Genomic DNA, 22,083 nt, shown 5'->3' on the forward strand with positions numbered 1-22,083 from the left:
AAACTCTGGGAAAATACGAAGATTTACTAAATCATATTTTCCAAGCAGGAACCTTTATCTCTGCATCTTCACATTCCGTGCAAATTCTGTGTAGGAAGAACGCTGAGAAATTAGTCCCATCAAAAAGAAAGGCCTGCTGAAGGACTGCATTATCCTCGTGACAATTTACCATCGCTTTGCAATCCCCCGTCAGTTGTAACCCACTAAGTCCTAGAGGGTGATTTGGAAACGACCACACGGATCTGAGGTGTGACGGGAGCCGTGGCGCTCAATCACCCTGATGGGGTCAGCACACCGGCAGGCGTACCTGAAGGACGAGGTGGGAGACGGGGACACGGGAAGAGAACATAAATCACACTGGTGACCGTAGCAATTCTCTGGGAAGCTCACGCTGTCCCAGAATCCACCCCCCCGAGCACTGCTTTCTTCCCCTCTCGAGAACATGCCCCTCCAATTATGCCTTGTTTCTGAAATCACCACTCACTCCCTTCCCGTGACCCACCCCCCACTGCCCGTGACACCAGACCACGTTTTGCTCGATGGTGACGCATTCCGAGGCACCTTTCCCCGTTAGCTTGTGCTCTCTGGGCGCCACTAACCCGGAACACTTGGGTCTCTGCTTTGCTTTCGAGCTCTTTCTTCCCCTTCTTCCTTGCCCCGCATTGAACTTTGACACGTTAAAAAGTTGTTCTCTTAAAGGTCAAGGACACAGGAAAGACACTGCTGGTGCCCCTGTCCCCAAGGTTCTGAGGGCAGCTGGCCCTCCAGGCACAACATGACACGGTGTGGCCTCCCGGGTGCCTGCAGGAGCTCCCCCTCCCTCCCGCTCTGCGCTCCACCACAGATCCCGTTCTAGAAAGGTGCTCGTGTGCTGGAGGATGAAGACAGGCACCCACCTGTTCAGACGCAGCCGACCCTGCACGACGGGGAAGGTGGCAGGCAAGTGGACACGAGGTGGCCAGGGCTCGTGGCTGAGTCCACGACGCTGGAACCTCACAGCACCTCCGTTCGGCTGGCGGGATGAAAACATGGCCGTGCAGCCCACCCTCACTAGTGTACCGAACCGGGAGGGGACCCAGTGCGAAGGGCCGAGAAAGGCGGGGTCAGTGCTGATGTCCTTGCCTCTCAGTCCAGTGGGTGGGCGATTCGGATGTTATGTTATCGGCACCTGCAGGACCAATGCCCGTCTGGGGACGCAGGGTCGCCTTGTGGCCCGAGAGCCCTGGCGTAAGAGCCGTTGTCTCTGTAGGGGACAACGTTGTCCCTGAGTGCAGGGGGCTCTGACCGGGCTGTGCAGCCTCGCACCCACACTGCCCTGCACATCCCCTCCCAGATTCGTCACCATGGAGACAGGGGGCGTGTCTGACTCCCGTGACTCTGGAACATTCCCTGCTCAGCTCCCTTCTCAGTCTTTATTGTTGTAACATCACTACTGTTAATCAGAACTGAGTCCCATTGTGAGTGCGGCCGAACGTGGCAATCCGGGCACCACCAGAAGTGACCCACAGGGTCGGGAAGTTGTTCATCTGAAATCAGAGGGGCCGTGTGGCCAAACTTGTCCAGTCCAGTTCTTAAGTGGAGAAAATTTATATTGAAGGCATATAATCTATTTGGACACTTGGTTGCAAGTTAAAAAAAACAACCGCTCAAGTTGAATTAAGGAAAAAGGCAGTTTTTGCACATCTCTCATTGGAGGTTTGTCTCAGACTTAGTCAACCCTCAGGCAAAAATGGTATTCCCAAGACACGGTCTCTTTCCGTGGTTTTAAAAGTTTGTTCTCTTCCGAGGCGACTTCGCGTTCAAGCCCGTCTGTGCCAAGATCACTTCCAACAGCTCCCCGTCCAATCCTTAATGCCAGCGAAGGACGCAGACACCCCGCTCACGCTCAGAGCCCGAGCCCGTACCTGGGCCACGTCAGAGGGTCACGTCACCACGATCAAACTGTCCACGGTCCCGGTGACTGCGCCCGAGTCTGGTCTCCCGAGCAGCCAGGATGCAGCTGGTTCTGTGACACCAGGTATGTGTGCTGGTGGCACCAGGGGATCGGGGTCTCAGCTCGGAGACGTTTCAGGAGGCTTGGGAGGTTTCGGACAGTAAACAGACCGACAAAACAAAGCCAGCACACGCAGGTGTACCCACAGCACGCGATCGTTTTACAACGTGGCAGAAATTCCCTCCACTGATTGCAGATGGTGATAGTCTTTAAAATTCAGCCTTCTCTCATATTCCTTGTCTTCTAGGATGTTACGATCTCCTCCGGTACAAAGGGAAGGAATCCCAGAATTTGAATCAGAAACGGCAAAACTGCCGTAAGTTTGCTTTCCTGCGGCAACAAATTAACTTTAAATGGTCTTATCTAATCAGGGCACAGATTACTCATTTTCATCCAGTTTATTGGTTAAGTTTGGTCAAGTGACTCATTTGGTGACTTATTTTTAATTGTACTTATTTTAAAATAATTACAGTTCCTGGTTTGTATACGAACAAAGCAGAATCAGCCACTCTACTCCCCATGTTTACCTTATACAATTATTTGGGTAAAGCCTTTTGCTATTTTCCAACAACAGGAGAATCACTAAATTATAATAAGTTTATTTGATGGAACATCTTATTTGAGATCGTCGGTCACAGGAGAAAGTATTCAAGCTATAATGCTTTGTGGAAAGTATATAAAACAGAAGCCACAGTACTATGACCCTAAACACACACGCTTGTGCACACATCCACACATGTGCACGCGCATATAAGGACAAAGCTTAATTGTTGTTCTATCTAGATGGTGCTATTGAAGGTGATTGATGTCTTATATTTTCCTACATTTTCTAAATATTGTATAATACAATAAGCACGTATGACTTTTTATCAGAAAAAAATAAACGTCGGGGTTCCTGGGTGCCATCTGACTCTTGATGTGGGCTCCTGGGGCTGTGGGATCGAGCCCCACGTCAGGCTCTGCGCTGACAGTATGGAGCCTGCTTGAGAGTCTCTCTCTCTCTCTGTCCCTCTCCCATGCTCTCTGTCTCTAAAATGAAAGAATTAAAACATTTAAAAAAAAATACATGAAGAATATGTTTTGCTTTAAATGTCTTCCAATATACAGCCGTGTCCCGATGAATGGGGGCTCTGTCCCCCCCAGCCCGTGCCTCTCAGATGCCTGTCCCCTCGTAACCCCGCCTCGCATCCCTCTGAAGCCGAATCCGCTCATCCCGCTCCCACGTGGGCCGCTCACACTGCGTCCTGCACCTGGGGACTCAGAGCCTCCTCCTCCCTTAAATGGGCCCTCGGCCACCCACCGTGTACATACTTGCCCGTGGCTTCTCCCAGAGTCACAGGGGCCGTGAGGTCCCTTCAGATTTGGGCCAGACCATTCGCCTTCTGTCACACACCGTTTTGTAGTTTCCGATGGGATCCTAATGCTCATTGGCGAGTCTGCAGGATCGTGCGTGACGAGGCAACGTTTGCTTGCAGGACGTGGACGGGTGAGGAAGGAAGGGCCCAGGGCCTCGGGGGTGGGACGATCACCCGAAAGCAGCAGGTGTCGGGTGCATCATCGGGTCACACGGCCACGTCGTGCTGAGGGTATTTGCTGACACTGGAGCTGGGAGTCGGTTAGTAATAAAACCAACACATAATTAACTTAAATCTTAGAGTCAGGCGGGTTTTCCCTATGTCTCTTAGTTTGGTTTTCTCCACCCTTAGTTGCTGACTTATCTAAAGGACCCAGGAAACCCCAGGGAGGCGGCACAGCCCTGAGTGAATGGAAAAGCCATCAGAAGTGTGTCATTTCCTATTCCCTCAGACACACTAAGGGTTTCCACCGCAACCGTGGACCAACGAACCATACCAGCACCATAATCCCCAAACTAGCTTATTTGAAACTGTGATTTTAAAATAAACCATATATGTAGATCTCCAGCAGGTGCTACCTACAATGCAAACAAAATATCTCAGTTCTTTTTTTTTAATGTGTATTTATTTTTGAGGGGGGGAGGGGCAGAGAGAGAGGGAGACACAGAATCCGAAGCAGGATCCAGGCCCCGAGCTGTCAGCACAGAGCCCCAAACGGGGCTCGAATCCACGAGCTGGGAGATCATGACCCGAGTTGAAGTCAGACACTTAACCGACTGAGCCACCCAGGAGCCTCCAAAATATCTGTTTTCAATGTTAAAAACAGAAGATTTTAAAAGCACACATAAAATATTTATCTATTCTTTCAAACTGAATACTTTTTGAAGAGAAATACGATAGAAGGAAAAAAGATTCTGTAACCTTTTCAAGAAAATTGCTTCCTTAAGACGCCCAGAGAAATGACTGGTCCATACTTTTAAAAAAAAATTATGAAAATTATCTCTATTTGTGAGACAGCCTAAAATTAAGAAGGCTTTGAAGCCCCTTCAAACAGTTTTTAAAAGTTCTTTTATGAGAAAGCCCTAATTATTATTGAAAATAAAACATTATTCAACATTCTCATAATCATGGAAGCTGCTTAAAAATTAAACCTAAATCAAGTTGAAGAAATATGGCTCCTTACTGCATAAATCTTGACGCCAAAGCTGGTTGAAAGTGCCCAAAAGTACGTGCTGTGCACAATGCAGATGAAGCTGCTTTTCACCCCAAACCTCCTTTGATGGTGGTTGAGTGGAGTTGAGGTAAGGAAGGAGGATGGGCTGGTCTCAGCTTGGGTGCGAGGACAGCTGGGTTTCCGTCACCTCCTCCATACGGCTTCCACCAAAAGTCATACCTAAGGACCTGTGTGATTGCATATGATGAAGTCAACGCATCTAGTGACTTGCGTGGGGGACGTGCCGGAGGCCTCTCCACCCAGGAAGGTCCAGCCTCCTCCGGGGAAGGCGGCTGAACAACACAGCAGGTCACACAAACTCTTAACGGCTCGTTGCAATGCTGAGAAGAAACCAGTGGGCCCTGATGGGAGCAAGCTGTCCCTCGGGATGGACTCTGGCTCAGTCGGGCAGTGCAAGGAAAGCACTCCCCCGGAAGTAGCTGGAGAGGAGGAGAGAGAAAGAGGGAAACAGTCGCAGGGACTGACGAGGGATCTGCCCCCCAAGACCACTGATGGGGAGGGAAGAGGGGGTTTCCATGCCACCAGGATTCTGTAAACAGTGGAGCGCAGAGTCTGACGTTCCAGAGCTCGGTGCCTGGCGGGGCTCCGGCGAGGAAGCAGGGCCAGTCCCCAGGAGCAGGCAGCGGGGTCTCGGGGCTCCGTGTGCCACGTGGGGAGAAGCGGTTCCCCCGTTTGGTAGAGGCCATGCGGCCTCCCCTCGGGCAAAGGGCCCGGCGGATCCTGGAGAGCAGCCCCGTCTGCTGGTTTGGGGACAAAGACGCCAGAGTGTGGTGGCACCGGCTGTGTTGCGGTTTGCCTTAATCTCTGAACCTCTGCCCTCGTGCGGTTACACGAACGTTTTCTGGGGCAACGTGGGACCGCCGCTCAGCAACGTGCTCCCCAGAGAGCCGGCTGGAGTCCGCGCCACGGGGCCTCTGAAGTGCGGGCTTCTGAAACACGGCGCCTCTGAGATAAAACCCGGAGGGAGGTGCGGCCCGCAGGCAGCCGGCTGGGACACGGACAGGGTAGAGGCGGGGAGTGGACGGAGGCCTGAGACCAACGAGGGGTGCCTGGTCGCGGGTCTGTGAGCGCACAGAGTCCCGGGGTCGGAGATGAGGGGGCTGGGCGAAGCCACGCCCACTCTCCCACGCGCACCTGCACTCGCACTGATCCACCCAGTCCGCTAAGCAGTGCCACCTAGCGGAGGACGGGGCCGTCACACCAAGCCCCGCCCGACAAATTGTTACTGCGTGAAGAAAACAACGAATTTGGGGGTTGCTAGTTTATTATCACAGAAATTAAGCAATGAGTTTCTGTGTTTGCCCTGACTGATAAGGCGTGAACGGAAATGATCTGCAATGACGCACCACTCCTGGAGGAAAATGGTTGAGGAGAGGATTGATTGTCAAACGAGCACAGAGCCCCTGCGTTGCCCATTGTTAACCATCCAGTGTCTACACCCGGGGACTCCGGTTTTTACCTCAGACGGCAGAACTCACCTACATCTGACTTCTAAGATCTGGAGGGATCCAGAGAACCATCATTTTAGCTTTCAGGTGAGTTCATGCCGAGAAGCATTCTTGACCTAAGAATGTAAAACTAAAATGCCTTTGGGCCAAAAGCTGAACCCCGCCTTGCCATGTGGAAACAGACCTCACGGGCTCCCAGTTCACAGTCTTTGAGAATCTGAGTGGCCTGCAGGGAGGTCAGAGTTTCTCTACCTTGGGAATTCCACCATCAGCACTTGCTAATCAAGGATGTGTTTGTGGAAATGATGAGCCTTCAGTAATATCCCACAATTTCCAAGAAGTAGTAATTAGTAAACAGTGTTCAAATAAGGGAGGAAATATCTGAGGACACAACTATACAATTTAAAAGCTTGGGATGTTCTCACCCCTAAGTGACAAATGAAAGTTAAAACCCATCATGTTACGGATGGCTTTTCTTTACTATTTCCCGGTGGCAACGGATGTGCCAAGAATTTATCCAAGAGTATGTGATCTCTGACCACTGCTGGCAAGAAAACGAAACTGAAAGAAATACATGCAACCAGCAGATTGGAACCTATTGAGGGGAAGGAATGGACACAAAAGAAAAACTAAGGCCATGTTTCCAAAAATTCAAATATTAGAAGAAAATGTTCAGCCCACTGGCAATAATAGACATTAAAATTAAAAGCTGACAATTTTACAACAAATGGGCGAATATGGGACGTTCACACACATAATCTCACACACGCACACACGCGCACAGGCCACCCCAAGGGTTGGCCCAGATGAGGGAAACGAGATCTTCTGGACGTGTTTACGTGGGAGCGGAGAGCAGCCCAGTGTGTTTTCCCTCAAGCACGTACACGTTCCGCCCCCAGGAAATGATCCTCAGTAGGGAGTTATTTACACACACATACGACGTTAGTGTCTCTACATCCTGTTGTTAGCATCACAGCCACACTGCAGGGAGGTTGTACCAGTTGTTATGTGTATGTCATGCAGTTATTAAAACTTCTCCTTCCAAGTGTCTACCAGAAGTGATAAGTTAGAGGTTAATAAATAGAGCTGGTAGCCTATTACATGGAGTGGAATCCCATTTCACCTAAGTCGGCAAATATGTGTGTCTACACAAGCAAAATTATGCATAGTGCTAGGCAAATTTTGAACACGACTACCACCGGCTAATTGATTACCTTCTATATTATAGCATTTCAGAATGAGAACGTATGCTTCTTTCTACATGAAATAAAATCTGCACGATACACGCATGTGTATACAAGCATGTGGAAGAACATTTTTACTTCATAAGTCTTTTCTTGTTTTTTTGTTTTTTTGCTTGTAAGATAATCCAGAACATTATTGCTGGGGTTGGTGGACAGTAAGCTTTGGCTAAAAGGGGGCTGATGTGGGGACACTTTGATGGCGGAGCTATTCCGTGTGGTAGGAGGGTAGTGAGGGCATGACGACATGACATGAGTACTTGTCCCGCTCACGGAGCAGCTCTCTCCTCCCCCGAGCCCCGTGCTTCCTTCCTTTCCTCCCCAGTTCTCCGGTGCTGGAGAACACTTCTGTTTTAAATTCTCTCTGTTCAAATAACTTGCCCAGCTCCTATCCAAGTAGACTTTCACTGGCAGGTGTTCCTTACGAAGTTCAAAACCAGGCAGAACTAAGCGGAGGTGACCAGACATCAGAACAGCTGCTTTCTCTGGGTGGCAGAGGGCGGGCAGGTGGTCGGGGAGTCCGGGGGGAGCTGCCGAAGGTGCCCTCATCCTGGGGCAAATACTCTACTTCAAATAAAAGTTATTTCTAGCACAGGCACCGAGCCACGAACGCACCGGGGGAACTCCAACTTCCAGTCCCCCTAAAATACCCGGTTAAGTCTCACAAAGGGGACAATTCAACCCGGTGCTAAGCTGCATGTGGACCGCTGTAATAATGCTGCAGCGTGGGTGCAAAGACACGTCTCATTTTTGTTTGAAAGAGCCAAAAGTAAGAGAAGATAAACCCCAGGAAGCTTTGATGTGTCACGTTTCTCAGTTGATAATATTGTTTAATTTCCAAAGTGGGCGGTTAGGTGATACCTGTTTGTTCTGCTGTGGGCAAAGAGCACGCTTTAAATCGTTTCTATCTTTTACAAAATTGTTAATGTCGATTCCAGAGCCTACAACACTATGTCCATTTCTGTGCGCGTTCCGCGTCCACTGGACAAGGGGTTAGGTTCTGCTACGGATGGTGGTGTTCCCGTGGCGTCAGGGGGCTGACCGGTTGGTGGTGTTCTCAGGACTCATGGGTCCTTGCTGATTTCCAGTTACTGACAGTGGGGTCTTGAAGTCTCCATGAATAACTGTAAATGTGTTTTTTTCTCCTCTCTGTTTTACTAGGTTTTGTCTAACTAAGGAAATTCTTTTACTAGGTGCATAAACATTTGGGGTTTTTATGTCTTCTTGGTGAAATTAAACTTTTTAAAATCATGATGTGACATCCTCCTTTATGCAGGAACTGATACCACCTGATTTCAGGACGTAATAGAAAGCCGTAGCAATCACAACCATGTGACATTGGTCAAAGAACAGACAGCTAGATCCGTAGAGTGAATGCAGATCCCGTGAGTATAGTCACTGATCGTTGACAACGAAGCAAAGACCGTCTTTGTAAAATGCAAAATGTAAAACGTCTGGAAGATGATATCGGGGAACACCCAGGTGGCCTTGGGGATGGTGTCGACCTTTAGATCCAACACCAAAGGCGGGATCCGTGAAAGGAAGGACCGATAAGCTGGACTGCATTAACAGAAAAAGTTTCTTCTCTCAGAAAGACAAAGTCAGAGAGAGAGAGAGAGAGAGAGGACAAGCCACAGACTGGGAGAAGATATTTGCAAAAGACACATCTGAGAAAGGACTGTTATTCAAAACTCAAAACATACAAAGAACCTGGGGCGCCTGGGTGTCTCAGTCTGTTAAGCATCTGACTCTTCATTGTGGCTCAGGTCATGATCTCAAGGTTTGTGAGGCTGAGCCCCATGTCGGGCTCTGAGCTGGCAGCACGGACACTGAGGGGGAATCTCTCCCTCTGTCGCCCCTCCCCAACTCACGATCTCACTCGCTCTCTGTCTCTCTCAATAAAGAAATAAACTTATATACACATATGTAACGAACTCTTAAAGCTCAATACTAAGGAAACAAACAGCCCAATTAAAAAATGGGCCAAACCCCAACAGACACCTCCCCAGAGAGGTTATGCAGAGGGAAGTTAGCAGGTGAAATGGCACACCATGTACCACCAGGGACACACAAATCGAAACAACCGTGAGACAGCACCGGGCACTGACCGGAATGGCCAAGTCGGAACTCCGACAGCATGCAACGCCGGCCAGGATGCAGAGCAGCAGGAAGTCAAGGTCACTGCCGGCGGGAATGCACAGTGGAAGCCACCGTGGGGGCCACTGTGAGGGCCACTGCGGGGGCCACTGTGGAGGTCACTGCGGGGGCCACTGTGGAGGTCACTGTGAGGGCCACTGCGGGGCCACTGTGGAGGTCACTGCGGGGGCTACTGCGGGGGCCACTGCGGAGGTCACTGCGGGGGCCACTGCGGAGGTCACTGCGGGGGCCACTGCGGGGGCCACTGTGGAGGTCACTGTGAGGGCCACTGCGGGGGCCACTGTGGAGGTCACTGTGAGGGCCACTGCGGGGCCACTGTGGAGGTCACTGCGGGGGCTACTGCGGGGGCCACTGCGGAGGTCACTGCGGGGGCCACTGCGGGGGCCACTGCGGGGGTCACTGCGGGGGCCACTGCGGAGGTCACTGCGGGGGCCACTGCGGAGGTCACTGCGGGGGCCACTGCGGGGGCCACTGTGGAGGTCACTGTCGGGGCCACTGTGGGGCCACTGCGGAGGTCACTGCGGGGGCCACTGCGGAGGTCACTGTGGGGGCCACTGCGGGGGCCACTGTGGAGGTCACTGTCGGGGCCACTGTGGGGCCACTGTGGAGGTCACTGCGGGGGCCACTGCGGAGGTCACTGCGGGGGCCACTGCGGGGGCCACTGTGGAGGTCACTGTGAGGGCCACTGAGGGGGCCACTGCGGGGGCCACTGTGGAGGTCACTGTGAGGGCCACTGTGGAGGTCACTGTGAGGGCCACTGTGGGGGCCACTGTGGAGGTCACTGTGGGGGCCACTGCGGGGCCACTGCGGGGGCCACTGCGGGGGCCACTGCGGGGGCCACTGCGGAGGTCACTGCGGGGGCCACTGCGGAGGTCACTGCGGGGGCCACTGCGGGGGTCACTGCGGGGGCCACTGCGGGGGCCACTGTGGAGGTCACTGTCGGGGCCACTGTGGGGCCACTGCGGAGGTCACTGCGGGGGCCACTGCGGGGGCCACTGTGGAGGTCACTGTCGGGGCCACTGTGGGGCCACTGTGGAGGTCACTGCGGGGGCCACTGCGGAGGTCACTGTGGGGGCCACTGCGGGGGCCACTGCGGGGGCCACTGTGGAGGTCACTGTCGGGGCCACTGTGGGGCCACTGTGGAGGTCACTGCGGGGGCCACTGCGGAGGTCACTGCGGGGGCCACTGTGGAAGTCACTGCGGGGGCCACTGTGGGGGCCACTGCGGGGGCCATTGTGGGGGCCACTGCGGGGGCCATTGTGGGGGCCACTGTGGAGGTCGCTGTGGGGGCCACCACGGGGGTCTCTTATGAAGCAAAGCACACTCTTAACAAGTAGTCCTTGGTACTCACAAAAGGAATTGAAACACGTCCACACAACCTGCCCCCCCCAAGTTTATAGTGGTGTTGTTCCCAAATGCCCAAACACGGACGCCCTTCGGTGGGTGAATAAATGAATAAGCTGTGGTCCACGCGGACAGTGGAGGGTTACTCTGCGCTACCAGGAGATGAGCCATCAAGCCGTGAAAAGACGCGGAAGAACCTTCCATGCAGATGATTAAGTGAAGGAAGCGGGTCTGAAAGTCTACACACTGTGTGAGTCCAACCACAGGACGTTCTGGGAAAGACAGAACTACGGGGATGGTGCCAAGACGGGTGGTTGCCTGGCGTCGGGGGAGGGATGATGGTCGGAGCACAGGACTCTTCGGGCAGTGAAACTGCTCTGTCAGGTACTGCGTGGGGGATTCGTGTCCTTATACATTTGTGCCAAACCATAGAACGTGTGCCCCCAAGACTGACCCCGATGTGAACCGGGGCCTCGGATGCTCGTCTGTGGGCTCATCGGGTGTAACAAAGGCACCGTCTGGGGAGGGGAGGGTGTCTGTGGTGGGGGAGGGTTGTGTGGGAGGAGGCGGGAGGTGTAGGGGGGAGGGTGTGCGTCATAGGAGGCGGACTGGGGGGCTGGGATATGTGGGAAATTTCCCTGCATCCCCCTCAAGTTTGTTGTGAACCTAAACCCTTAAAAAGTCTTAATAAAAAGTACTCTATTCTGTACATAGAATAACAAGCCAGTTCCAGTCACTTGTGAAGAGAAATCACCGTTATGTGCACAGAGTACTAGTTTGGGGTCTACATTTAAATGTTACTCATGAAAAAGGCAAATGGAGAGGCATATTTGTAGTTTTTGGCATGAACACTTGTCCTTTCCAGCAGGTTACAGGCCTCACGGCTAACACATCTGCTGCACAAGCCGAGGAACCTGGGGATCCCCCCTGGACGGCGCCGAAGTCCCGCCTGCAGGGTTTGCTGGACTAATGATCTGTCACTTTCTGTAAACACTCATCTCTGACCCACGAACCCACAGGTATTGCATGAAAATTACATTAAGGAAGCAACGCATTTAATGGTGTTGACAGAGTATCTAAAAATATCAAGGGTCAGTGGGAGAAACGTCTCATCACCACAGTGTCTGGCCTCCACTGACGGAATGTATTTCCTATTAAATCCCTGTCAAATTACGTGAGACCAGAAAATTAGCAGGATGGGCGCACAGGCTGCGAGCTGCACTCGCTGGCCTGTCCGCCGACCTCCGGCGGGCGGGGCGGTCCTCGGGGGGCAGGGCTCGGTTCCAGGTTTCAGATTCCCATCTGAGACCCTCTTCCGCTCAGGGAGGGAGCAGGTGGGCCGTGGGGCCACTGGGAGCCTCGAGCTTGATCCCGAAGGACTGGATCCCGAGTGAACGTGCAAGTTCTCCCGCTCGGCAGAAACCCACTCGTGCTCGGGCCACCCAAACAATCGCCAATGGAAAGTAAACCACAGTCCGCAGCCTCAAAATCCGGAGTGCTCTGATTCAGGGTGAGCGTAGGTTCTGGTGAGGCAGGTGAGGGGGGCCGGTCACACCTGGCTGGGCCCCGAGAGCCATCCTGCCTCACTGGTCCCTGTGGCAGGGGCTAAAAATCCCCCAGGAGGTGGACACCTGTGTTTGCCAAATGTTTCCTCCTTCCCCTGGTCCCTGCTTCTGGGACTCGGATCACATCACGGCTCACCGGCACTGCCTTCTTTCAATTCATTTTAATTTTTTCAGTAGTTTCTTCTCTGTGTTTTCCTTCGTCTAGGTTCATTCGCTGAACCTTTAAGTTTCTGGACCCTTTCTTCTGCGATGTCCAATCCATTAACTCACACGTCAGATATTTTAGCTTCCATCTCTAGAAATCCGATTTGGTTTAAAAAATACAGTCCACTTCTCTTCCTGACATGCTCCTACTTTCTTTCGCCTTAGTAAACAAAGTCTCGTAACGGGTTTTCAACCCACCTACTAATTCTGTAATAGGTGATGTTCCCGCATCTGTTTCTATTCGTTGGTTTCGTGGTCACACACACCGGATTCTTCCACCTCTTTGCACGCCTGGAGATTGTTACTGATGCCGGAACTGTAAACGTTACCCTTGCCGGTCCTGAATAGTTTTGACTCCTGAAACTGCGCAACTTTGTTCGGAGAGGCGGAGTTACTTGGCTGCATTCTGTTCTTCTGATGCTTCTAGAGAAGGATCAGAGAAGCTCGTGCCGTGTTCTGGAAGCAATGCTTTCTGACCATTTCTCCCAAATTCCTGTGAGCTACAAGGGTTCCCCCCCACCCGCCCCTGACCTTAGAAAACACTCCCTTCCCAGGGGACCCACACTTCTCTTTAAAGCTTACACTTCACAGCAGTGAGGCCTTGGAAGTGGAGGGTTTGGGTACAATCCGTGTCTGTCATAAGAGGGAAAAGTGCAGGTGGCTGAACCGAAGAGCTCAGAGGGCAGGCAGGATGCGGATGTCAGGGGTTCGGAGGAGATTCGTCCCGGGTCCCCCACCTGAACTCGAGGCAGAGACAGATTATGGCCTCTCGCATGGGCAAAGTCCAGTAAAGAATTCACAAAAGATGTGAAGCTGAAGTGAGGTCATCTGAATATACGCCCAGTGAGCGCCATTGGCTTAGGATGCGGCAAATTCTGAGAAAGACCTCCCAGGAACAAAGTGAACAGGAAGGTAAGGCCACAAAACTTGTATGAACTGAAATATGTTGTTACATTTCTTATGCTCAGTGCGTTTGCTTGGAACTCAGCAGCAACATAAGGAAATATTTATGAAGCACAACGTTCCAGGAGAGGGAAGAAGCGTGCGGGGGACAGACAGACACACGGTTCGGAGCAGCATAATTCACACTGTTCCGGGTGTTGCTGGAAAAGCACAGCACCCCACAGGCGTCATAAAAATAAAATTTTTCTCAAAGAGTACTCACAAGAAGTGTGTGTTTTTAAATTACCAAAATGTGTGTCCTTTATTTTTCTATATGTTTACTTATTTATATTGAGAGAGAGACAGAGAGGGAGAGCATGTGTGGGTAGGAGAGGGGCAGAGAGAGGCAGACAGAATCCCAAGCAGGCTCCGTGCTGCGAGTGCAGAGCCCAACACGGGGCTCGATCTCACGAACCGTGAGGATATGACCTGAGCTGAAATCAAGAGTCAGGTACTTAACTGACTGAGCCACCCAAACGCCCCGAGATGGATGTCCTTCAAAATGAAGAATGTTTCTTTCATTTCTTAAATGAAAACTAGCAGTTTTCACTGAGATTTCTTTTTCCTTATCTTGGTTGATTAAAAGTCACAGAATACGATATTCGTTAGAAGAACAACTCTAACATCAGCCGATGCATAATTAATGTGACGATTACATAACATCTCAGATGTACTAAACTGCTTGCGCTCACTCTCCCTGAAAAGCTACTACAGAATTATATAATTAGTCTCTCCTCCCGGAACAAAAAGTGTAACACGTTAATAATTTCAATATTTATCATCGCCTACTTTTCTCTTGAAAGGTAAACAGTGTTTCAGAGGGAAAAACGCCAGCCCGGTGCAGTTGTCCAGCTGGCGCGTCACTCGGCTCCTGGCGGTTAACGAGAACGAGGCCGGCGGCCCGGAGGGGCAGGTGCCTCGGCGCCTGGACACACGTGGCTTCCGGGAACTCGTTCCGAGGAGGCAGACCCTTCCCACACCTTTTCTCGCCTCACCGGGAACTCCCGACAAAGTCCACGGAAGCAGCGCCGCGTGTGCAAATACGTGCACGGTTAACGCGGAATCGCGTCACGCGTCTCTTTGGCCTGTGGCTTCTGCGCGTTTCCTCGCTTTCCTTCTACCGCACGGGAGGCGGTCTCGGGCGGCCCGAGCGCTCACTGCACGGCCAGGCCGCCGTGCCCCTCGTTTCACGTTGCCAGACGGTCGAGGCAGTGGCTCACGCTGGCTGCCTCCCCAGAACGCGCTCCCATCGGTACCTAACGAGACATCTCCGTGTGCGGATCTGCAGCACGGGGGGGCGCGCAGTTGCTGGTGAATCTAGAAGAGCGGCCCCAAGGGTGTGCGTGGAAGGCCCGGCGGTGGGAACTGCCACGGGGACCTCGCCCACTACAGTGCCCGAGCTTCTGACGCCTTCCAGGTGGTCGAAGCCGAGTATTAGCAAAATTCTGCCTTTCTCTAACTGGTGTGGAGAAAAGAGTAGTTCACACCGGTTTAACCCGGGACTGCAGACGTCCTGGCAAAACCGAGTAACTTTCGCAGAAGTTTATTTTTGTTTCTTCTGTGAATTCTTACACTTTTCGGCGTGTGTTGGAAAGTTCGTTTCCTGTTGTTGCCAAGCAGTGACCAGACTGCACTGTCTCACCCAACGAAGTGATGTCCCCGCGGCTCTCCAGGCCAGAAGCTGAGCTGCCCCGAGGGGCCTCCGGGAACCACACGGGGTGTGGGCAGAACGCGGGTGTCTGTGGTGGCAGAGAGGACGCCCATCTCCTGTCACGGGCTTAGGTGAGGGCTCACCCAGCTTCTGGAGGCTGCCTGCATTCCTCGGCGGTGGCCCTGTCTTCACCGCCTCCCTCCCCCTCTGTCACCGTGTGTCCTCGGAGCCGGTGAGGACTCGGGTGCTCGCGCTGGGTCCCCCGGCACCCTGGGTGCTCTCCCATCTCAGGGCCATGTCTGTAACCCCTCCCGTCACGTGAGCCAGCATACTCACGGTGTCTGAGATTGGGGGAGACGCATCTCTGGGGGGCATGATTTCACCTGCCACACCGCTTACGCTGGTTTTTCATTCATTTATTTGTGAGTATTACCAACACAAATCCATCGTTTTCCCATCATATGTTTTAAGAATATTTTCTTCTTAAAAAATGTTTTTAAATGTCTTCTATTTATTTTTGAGAGAGAGAGAGAGAGAGAGAGAGAGAGAGATGGAGAATGAGTGGGGGAGGGGCAGACAGCAAGAATCCCAAGCGGATTCCCCGCTGTCCGCATAGGGTCCTGCTCGGGGCTTCGGGTCGCAGACTGTGAGATCATGACATGAGCCGACATCAAAAGTCAGACGCTTAACCAAGGAGCCTCCCAGGCGCCCCAAGAATATTTTCTATTAGACTATCAATATGTCTTCATTTTTGCCTTTTGTCACAAGGATTTTTAATGTTTTTAGGTGATGTGTGTTATAGTTATTAATGACTTACTGGGTTTTATTTCATATTCAGGGAAGTCATAAGACTTAAAACATTTTTAAATGTTCTTCTATTTTTGATAGAATTTTAACAGTTATGTTTTGTTTTTACACGTAGAGCTTTAGTCATTTTCAGACTGACTTGTGAAAGATTTAAAGTCGGGGTGCCACTTTCTTCCTCCCCAGTTTTGCAGGCCTGGGCTCCTCCTACCCTGTGCATTCCCAGGACAGGCCTGTGTCCAGGACCGGCCCTCAGCGGGCTCTGGGGAGCTAGGTGCCAGGCCCCTGGGGCGTCCTGTCTGCTGTGAGTGCGTCTGTAGCCCGGGGCCCTGGGACACTCTGTCCTTTATGTTAACAGCCTGATTTATGAGGAATGAGCTTTTGCTGGGGGGGTGGGGGCTCTGAGTGGCTGAGTTTAGTCAGCTGGGTTCTGCACCCCAGGCATCCATCCGGCCCCCTAAAAGGCCCCCTTAATCGTGGGGGGAGAACGCAACATGACGCCGAGGCCCCACTGGCCAAGGTCACAGGAAAGCTACCATCTGGTGTCCCTGGGACCTCCCAGACACCTGTTCCCTTCGCGAATTTTCACCTTTGCCTTTTCACTTGATAAACCTTAACTGTGACTGTGACAGCGGCCCGGTCCCGTGGTCCTCCCAGTGTCACCACGGCCGTGTCCTGTGGTCCTCCCAGCAGGTCCTTCGGAGGGTGTCATTGTTCTATTCACACTCACAGAATATTCACTGACATTCCTCGATTGCTCAGCTAGAACGGCCCAGCTGCTCAGATCACCCACAAAGCACCCAGCGTCGGGCGCAGGGCCGCGAGCCCGCAGGTAATTTGGGAGACGCTCCAGTGTCAGCTACGAGTCTCCGACTCCTTGCTCGGTCCGCAGTAATTTGCAGTTCTCGGGGTAGGAGACTTCCGTCTCTTATTTGGGCTCATTTCCAGTTATCTGAGGCTTTTGTGATGTCGCAAGTAGTATTTTCTAAACGTTATCTTCTCAGTGTTTCTGTTGCCCGTGTAGGAACACGAGTGGGTCCAGTCACAGGGCGGGACTCACGGACCAGCTCGGATCCTCCGGAATCCCGCGTGATGCCGGCAGCATTCCCTGTTTAAGCGTGAAATTACTTGTCAGCGAAGTCATCGGGGCCAGAGCCGTTGCGTGCGTATTCAGATGACGTTAGATTCCCGTGGCACGCGCTGTCTTACACACGGTTTTGGTTTCGTTGTTTCAGTTTCTGTCGTTGTCAGTGGATTTACATCTACATGTTCAGAGTCATCACCACTTTCTCGTAAGATCCTGTCATTGTTTTAAGTGTCTGTGGAATCTGCAACGGTGTCACTGATCTCATTGTTCTTACGAACTTTTGTCTTCTCTGTTCCCATGTTTTAAGTTTAACGTTGCGGAGGATTCGCTGCTTTAGGTTACGATAGTTGGATATTGTTTTGTTTTGCTATTTTTGATGTTATAGATTTCTTCCAATCCAAACAATTTGTGGTATTATATAGCCTTAATATAGCAAAATAAGTTTGTAGTAAAATAAAATTTAATTAAAATTACAAGGGTGCCTGTGTGGTTCAGTTGGTTAAGCATCTGACTTTGGCTCAGGTCATGATCTCATGGTTCGTGGGTTCGAGCCCCGCGTCGGGCTCTGTGCTGACAGCTCAGAGCCCCGAGCCTGCTTCCGATTCTGTGTCTCCCTCTCTCTCTGCCCCTCCCCTGCTCACTCTGTGTCTCTCTCTGTCTCTCAAAAATGAATAAATGTTAAAGAAAATTATAAAAAATACTTCTTCCAGAATTATTAATGAGATACACGATCTACTAAATGCTCTAATGACATACTATGATCTTATAAACCAAACAAGTGAAGGCCAATTATGTATTTTTATGAGGGAACATTAGTGAGGTCATATTTTAACCATCAAAAACCCACTCAGGTTAAGGTTTGTTTGTATTTAATCAGACTTATTTCCGTATGTGTGGAAGGAAGTTACACCTGAGAGTCCTGTTTGTAACAGGACACAATCCATAGAGAGCATGAGACGTTAGCACTGTGTCGTTGTCACCAAAGCACCCTTCAGTCTTCAGAAGTCACCACCGTTGACATTAATATCCTGCACTCCACGTGTACTGAACTGCTTTCACCTTCATTTTCCTCTGTGTTTTCCTTATGGAAATAGGAATTATATGAAAAACCAATAGGGCTGTTTCAACTTTCTTCATTCAGATGTCAATTCTGATAAAAAGAACCCTGGTCACCTCCTGTGCCATAGCTAATGAGGCATTTTGTCCCCATGGGGACAGACCCTGACAGTGTGGTCACTGCAATTTTATAAGATGGGCTGTTAACTATGGGTTCATTCTCATGATATCAGGCCTCGAAGTGATTGTATTCATGTGAGAAATGTGTACATTTTGTAACTGTTTAGCTTGTGTTTTTAAACTCTTTTTTTTGAAGTTTATTTATTTACTTTTGAGAGATAGAGCAAGTGGAAAGGGGCAGAGAGAGAGGGAGAGGGAATCCCAAGCAGGCTCCGTGATGTCAGCCCAGAGCCCGACGCGGGGCTTGAACTCACGACCGTGAGATCATGACCTGAGCTAAAACCAAGAGTCAGACGCTCAACCGACTGAGTCCCCCGGGCGCCCCTAGCTTGTATTCTTTGAGAGAAGATTGATTTACAAAAAGTAACTTTTCATTTAGACACGAAGTGAGAGAGAGCCCTGTCTGTCTGCCCCGCTGAGATGCCTGCCTGGTGTCCGTGTCTAAGACAACTTCTTTCCGTAAATGGCAGTCAGGCCTGGCTTCACGCGGTGTGTCCCCTCGTGAAATAGGCTTCTCCCGGAGAAAGCTCTGGCCACAGGGCAGCGACGCTTGGGGGTGCCGCGGAAACACAGGACCGTCTCAGCTGCCGTGCGGAGCGGACGGAACAGGGCGCTAGCAGACGGAGATGCCGTGCGCCTGTCGGCAGAGTGTTGGCTCATCTTCGCCTTCCTGTGTGATGTTTCATTAGCCAACTGAGGAGAAAACTCCTGCCCAAGCGTGACGGGTGAATTGTCAGGAGGTGTCCTGTCCCCTGAGGGGGTAAGTGTCGCTGCTGAACCCGGTAGCTATCAGCAGGCCTTACTTCCTGCACTATGATCACGCCCTCCTCTGGGCGGCAGGTGCCAGGATTCGTCCATCTTGACAACTGCAGCTGGCAAATCAGAGTCAAACACTGAACATGACGACCCAGGGGCGCCTGGGCGGCTCAGTCAGTTGAGCGTCCGACCTCGGCTCAGGTCATGATCCGGGTTTGAGCCCCACATCGGGCTCTGCACTGACGGCAGGAGCCTGCTTCGGATTCTGTCTCTCTCTGCCCCTCCCTCACTCATGCGCGCGTGCTCTCTCTCTCTGTCTCTGTCTGTCCCTCTCTAAAATAAAAAAACCCCAAAACCCTCTAGTGGTAATGACACGCACAGGGTCCTGTGGCAAACCCTCCAGGAACAGAGATCCTGACTCTAGGGACATAAGGCAGGATCTGGGCAGAACGGGTCAGAGGAAGTGTCGGGAGCGACAGCACGGTCACTATGTCACAGGTGGGTGCAGAGCAACCCTCTGCCAGCCTCGGGCTTTCTGTCCTCTTCTGAAGCTTTCCTAATGAGGAGGGGCTGGTTCGTGGCAGAGGGGCTCCCGCAGGGTCTTTCCCTCACAGCCTCCGCAAAGATCCCACCTTGACTTTGGCGTCTGTGCTTTGCCCAGAAGAGGTGATGCTGGGCCGGGCGCTGGCCGTGCTGAGAAGTGGCTATTTCGGCTCAAAGCCCAGAGCTTCAGATTCACACTGGGACAGTCCCGCCCACTGTTCCGGCCCGGCCACCACGGCGGCTGTGCACCTGCTCCCACATGGGCTCCACGATGCCTGCCCCCTGCTAGACGCAGGCTGGGGAGGCTGCAGGTTTCTCCCTGCAAAGAGAGCCCGAAGGAGCTCAGGGGCTCAGCTCCATGCTCAGTCCACAGCGTGTGCCTGTGCGTGTGCTGTGCGTGTGCACGTTTACCTAACGCTCACAGACACTCCACGTAAGCCCCTGATGAGGAAGCACGTCCTCAGGAATCCTGGCTTCTGTCCAGGACACTGTAAGCTCACGAGCCCGGGGAAAAATGAGTCCAAATCCTGTGCAGCATGTGATTCCTCCCCCACTTTGTCTATAACCGGATGTTCTGTGACCCACAAACAAGGAGACTGTGGCAGGCAGGTGTATCAGGCCTGTGGAAGGTGCCTTCGCCACCTGTGCATATTCATTATTTACTGAATGTATGTACACTCGCGTGTTAACCCTGATTGATGATTATTTTGGGGGGTGTCGGGCATGGAATAGACTTAGATCATGTGTCTTCATCAGCATTTTAGAAACTTTATTTTGTGTTGTTTTTGTGGGTAGAAATCATGTGAAACTAGCCTTTTAAAGTGCCCCTTGTCAACTTACCAAATCAGTGCGACAACACCGAACACGTAGTTATTGGAAAACCAGCTGAAAAGAGTCTGGACCGGGGTTGTCCGGGGAGTTCAAGGCAGGGGCGTCGATGGGGCCCTGTGCCCGCGGAGGGGGCCCTGTGCCCGCCCGCCCGCCGAGGACAGAAAGCGAAGAAAGAGCCAGCGGGGTCGCACAGAGGCCGACAGCCTGCCTGAGAATTGGGAAGAGAGGCCTTTTTAAATCCAATGCTATTTAGCGCTTCAGCAGATAAACTCCTTCAAAGCATTCGAAGGCTCGGCACACGTATTGAATTTTAGGCACCTCTCGAAAGTGTTTGAAAACAAAATCTGCTTTCCTGTGATAAGATTCAGCTGGCGATTTGGTAAACGATATTTCAGGGGCTGAATCCCTCCCACAGGAAACACGGTGTTTTCCACCTCAGTATCTAGACCGCCTTCATCAGTGTCCAGATTGCGCAGCTGGCCCGCGGAGAGAATGAGTTCACTTCACGCTTTCTTTGCTGCGTGGCCAGAACCCCAGAGTATGACTGACTTAGAAAGCACTTGCCCCCCAGCTCCCCTGCCTTCGACATTTGTACAGAAAACGTAGCAAACTCATCTGCACGAAAGATCGATTTATCTATTTATTTATTTTTAATAATCCAGTTTAGAATTTAAAATTTTTTTTAACGTTTATTTATTTTTGAGATGGAGAGAAGACAGAGCATGAACGGGGGAGGATCAGAGAGAGGGAGACACAGAATCTGAAACAGGGTCCAGGCTCTGAGCTGGCAGCACAGAGCCCAACGTGGGGCTTGAACTCACGGACCGCGAGATCATGACCTGAGCCAGTCGGCCGCTTAACCAACTGAGCCACCCACGTGCCCCAGGACTTCACCTTTCATCCATGTCATAAGAAATGGCAGGATTTCTTTCTTTTTTAAAGCTGGATTATATCCCATTGTGTGTGTGCACTGCGTTTCCTTTGTCTGTCCAGCCATCGACGAGCACCTAGGTTGCTTCTGAGTCTCGGCTGTTGTGAGTAATACTGCTCTGAAATGGGGGTGGAGGTGCCCCTTCGTCTTTGAGACCCTGACCTCAGTTCTTGAGAAATTCCCAGAGGTGGGATTGCTGGATTGTGTGGTCGTCACTTCCATTCTTGAGGAACCTTCATACTGTTTTCGCAGCCCTGGCCACCTTTACATCCCCCTCAGCAGTGCGCGGGGCTCTCATTTCACCACTTCCCGCCAACACGTTCATAACAGCCACCCTAATAGGTGTGAGGTGACATCTCATTGTGCTTTTGGTTTTCAACACCCTGATGATCAATGATGTTGAGCATCTCTTAATATGTTTCTTGGCCACATATCTGCCTCTTTGGAGAAATGTCTATTCAAGTCTTTTGGCCATTTGTCAATCAGTCAATCTTTTGCTGTGGGTGTTCCTTACATATTTTGGAGTCAACCACTTAGCAAATGCATGGTTTGCAAAAATTCTGTCTCACGTCATGGGTTGTCTTCTCACTGTGCGGGTCGTTTCTGTCATTTTGGTTTGCATTTTCATTTTCCTGAAGGGTAGCGGCATTTAGCAACTTGTCATATATTTATTGGTCATTTGGAGATTCCCGTCATAAACTTCCCACTCGCGTATTTTTCTTTTTTATTTTTGATAGTCTTTTCCTTACTGATGTATATAT

Source organism: Lynx rufus, unplaced genomic scaffold (genome assembly GCF_022079265.1).
Source record: "Lynx rufus isolate CCGP_SWC_20201006 ecotype Redwood Valley unplaced genomic scaffold, mLynRuf1.p SCAF_47, whole genome shotgun sequence".
Taxonomy (NCBI): Eukaryota; Metazoa; Chordata; class Mammalia; order Carnivora; family Felidae; genus Lynx; species Lynx rufus.